Source organism: Setaria italica, chromosome VIII (genome assembly GCF_000263155.2).
Source record: "Setaria italica strain Yugu1 chromosome VIII, Setaria_italica_v2.0, whole genome shotgun sequence".
In the NCBI taxonomy this organism is placed as follows: domain Eukaryota; kingdom Viridiplantae; phylum Streptophyta; class Magnoliopsida; order Poales; family Poaceae; genus Setaria; species Setaria italica.
In genome coordinates this window covers 37,543,366-37,547,646 of record NC_028457.1, presented here as the reverse complement: position 1 = coordinate 37,547,646, position 4,281 = coordinate 37,543,366, and positions in this window count along the sequence as shown.

Sequence of the window (4,281 nt, the reverse complement as noted above, 5' to 3'; positions counted from 1 at the left end):
TAATGAATAAAAATGATATTTCCCGTACTTGTTCTTGTTCTTTGTGAGTTATTGCACATTTACTTTACATTTTGTATATGAATGTATACTAGCACGCTTGCGCAAATTAGTACTACATACGACCCATAGCTTCCTAGAAAGCTCCTCGGGTGAGCGTTTCCTCTCCGCCAAACAGTAGAAAATTCAATCTTACCAAATTCCTTATTAGGTTTGGAGAGGTTTCCATACGCAATAAATTAGAAATCATGCAAAATATGCAAATTTATTTAGAGGGTGTTTGGATATCCCTTGTTAAACTTTAGGGACTAAACTTTAGTCCCTTGTAGCCTCTAAAGAGCCAAACATCCTTACTTATTTGAGCTAAAGTTTAGTCCCTAAAGTTTAGTCCATAAGCCAACTTTGGGTTGTTTATTTGGGCTAAAAGGTGCACTGGACACCCATTGCCCTCATTCAATGCCTGTCTGATTCCTCTCTCTCTCCCAATGATTAGAGGCAAACAGGTCATTGTTCAACTCATTAAATGTTGTTTAGCCCATGGAACCAAACATGCAGGACTAAAATTTAGTCTAAAAAAGTAAGTGGGACCAAACAGACCCTTACTAAATCTATTCTTTCTGTTGTATGACTAGAAGGAATGTTGATCCCAAATAAATTTGGCGAGGATGTGGCATCTGCAACTAGTTTCATGACGGTGATTGGTACTTGTGGAAGTAATGGCGGTGCTACATCCAAGTAGTTGGCTTTGTTGGTAGGTGTAATGTGATTTAGCTGAGATGTCATTGTTGTTGTGTGGGTGGCGAGGAAGATGCAAATATAATAATTATCTTTGTGTTTTAGTGTTGTTAACTTGTCCGATAAAAACTGTACCGTTGTAATTGGCATCATTTTTTCAGAATTAGGTAGCTTTTCCTTCCATTAATTCCTCCTAACCCTCGTAATCACGTTAGTGGGGCCAAAGAAACAAGCGCGCGATGGGATGATGGACGAGACGACTCCGTTTTCTGTTGGCGTGGGCTGAGGAAAAATTAAAAGGCCCAAGGAGCGAACGTGTGCAGAGATATGGAGACATGCAAAGGAGATATATTATGGACAGTTAAGAACAGTTTGAGATGATCTAACATTAACACGTTTACAACCCAATTTGTGTCTCAAAAGTTTGAACTGATTTGACAACTGAAGAAAATACTACCTAATGGGACAGCTACTAATAGTGTGTACCTGAAATGTATTAACAGAAAAGGTATAAATCTGCAACAAAACAACATATGGGGCAGCTCATTTTTCAGGGAGTCGATGGTAGCTGCTCAGCAATAAAACAACATATCTTCTATGTGTTGATTCAGAAAATCCTCCCATATGCACACTTACAAAGCTGCAAGGAAAAAAATATCCATAGCTTACATATCTGCAAGTGACAAATACCATACTCGACATCAGAATTTTGTTATCAGGTGAGAGACCAAGTTGACATGTGCTTTGGTCTATTTACGATGAGTGATTGACTGGATGATTTGAGGCTTTACCGGTTGAGTTCATATTCCATATGTGCTTGATTATGCTAAAAACTAACCAAGGTGTGTGTTGTGTTGTGGTGTTTGTGTAAAACATATCTTGTGTGTTGTGTCTCTTGACTTGTGATGTGCAGGTGATGGATGCGACATGGCGGTTGGCGGCATAAGATGAAAGTCAAGTGAAAGGTTCATGCCGATGTACTAGGCTGTGAACGGTGGACACGAGTAGGCTTGGACCGAGGGACCTGAGGAATCTGGACGGAGTCACGGGCGATCCACATGGTGCACAGAAGAGCAAGAGTACACGGACGGGATGGAGACGGTGTCGGTTGAGTCAAGCGGAACGGAGGCAAGTCGAGTAGGCGGCTCGGGAGCGGGAGCAAAAGACTTGGAGGCATCAAAAGCTTGGTGGAGGCTGGACACGCATCGACATTGGTGAGTCACGCCTTGCAGGGTGTGCAAGAGGGTTTGACCAATTTGGCCTCAAAACCGGGGGGTGATGAAGCGTCCCCACATAAGTAGAGACTAAATGTGATACAAATATCAGTCCCAGGAGGCTGATAACACATTTATTCGACAGATAATTCAGTTACCGTACAACTCCCGAGGGAGTGGGCGTGAAAGCCACGCAGCGATAAGAAGTAAATAAACAACAGCGGCTAACCAAGCGACTGCCAAAAGACAGCACTCGGGACTACACGGCAGCAGCAGCATCTTGGAAAGGCCAACACCACAGGCAGCGTTGGGTGCGGACACAACCTCTACTCAAGGTCCTCGGCGATGAAGTCCGGGTCTCCCTCTGTAGTAACGAAGCAAGGGTGAGTACGAACGTACTCAACAATTCCACCCCCTTCCAGGGGGGGGGGGGGGGGGGAATACAAGCAAATATATGCACAGGATAAATCAAGGATAGGTTAGAGTTTATTTGCAATAAAGCTAGATTTTCAACACATGCATAGGCTCGTTTTCAAACAAGTTTTTGTAAAGCTTTTCTTTGGTAACCGGACATGGAGTGGGGTTGATCCTACACAAAGGATCCAAGTTTTATCGCTATTGGACTCCCCGTCCGCCATAGCTCACGGCACAACTGCCGGACACTTTCAAAATCCAACTTACACGCACACGCACACGACCATCCATGCCCAAGTGCTAGTTATGTGACCAAGCCGTAACTCGTCCAATGCCGTGGACACGGCTACCCGGATAGATTTTAACTCTGCAGAGGTTGTACACTTTTCCCACAAGTAGGGTACCGCAGCACGATCACCTTAGTGCCGGTGCGGATCCTAACAAAGCCATTACCCACCTTAGCTGGGACTGGCTAGCCCTCACGGAAGCACCCAAGGGGTTCACGGCTCATCCATGAGACCGTAACCGGGACCTAAGTCACCAAGATCTTACTCCTTTTCCATGGGCTCCCGTTGCTCACCAGCACTCCTGAGGACTAACAGTTTAGCTAGTGGGATTTATGCTAAGCCGTTGCCCATACAACGGTCGAGTGGTTGCACGATGGTGGAATTAGGCAAGATGACACATAAACTCGGTCCTTAACCACGACAAGATGGATATCTCCCGACATTGCTCAACCACTAAGGTACGAGCACAACATCCTGGCATTTCATACAAGAAACACCCATCCATCTCGTCTACACATTCCTTTCCTTTGAACCCGGAAAACCATTTTCCCAATTGCACACACACACATTTACTTTCCAAATAAACCATTGTGATAATGATTGTAGTCGAGTAGCAATTTCCTAAGCATTCTAGCGGTGGTTATCGCCTAAATAGAGCGGGTCATATTTAGAGACAACCATAGGATAACAAGGAATGTTCAAAACAATCAAGGGGTGGCTATCCAACCATGTCTTGCAATAGAATAAAATAATATGCATTTTATAAAACAGGCCAATAGGTTGTGTTTGAAAAACTAGGTATTAAGTATGCATCAAAGGGTGAGATTGGACTTGCCGTCTTCAAAGCCTTCCGGGAGTTCCGGTTCGTGCTGCTGATCCTCGGGCTCTGGCTCACGGTCAAACTCCTCCTCGGGCTCCTCCTCGGGCAATCCGCGATCTACGGCACACACAAACGGGCACACAAATAAATAAAAGAAAGTTGGTTTTTAACCGTTGAGCTCCGAACGGAAAACGCGAACGGAAAATAGATAGAAAGATTATTTTTAGGAAATTTGGATATGGATCGGCGGAAGTATTCCGGAGGATGACGTGGTAAAATTTGGGATTAATTGGAGGAAGTTTGGCGCATGAAATGACGAGTTAAACATGGTCTAAGGGCTTAAAAAGGAGGTTTAGGATTGATTTGCGACAAACCAGGGACCTATTTGTGAATACTTTTGGAGGTGGAGGGGCTTATCCGCGAATAGGTTTGTGAGAGTGGTGGAAGGACTTGTGTGTAATTTGGGAAAAAGTGGGGGTCAGATCCAAAATCCGGAGCATTCTCCTTTTCTTCTCCAGGAACTTGGAGAGGAGAGAGGGATGGGGGTTGACCGGCGGCGGCCGGCCGGCCGGGCCTCGCCGGCGGCGAGCCGAGGGCCGGGGTGGCGGAGGGAGAGGAAGGGGGCTCCATTTTGGGGCTCCATCTTGCCCATTACCGTGCGAACTTGAAGGTGGGGGAGGGCGGCCGGTGGTGGTCGGGTGGCGGCGGCCTCCGGGCGGAGGAGCACGGGTGGCGGCTTGCTGGCGGCGGCTGGGAGCAGGGGGAGCGGTGGGTGGTGGTGTTGGTGAGTGGAGAGTGGGGAGCCGGGCTACTT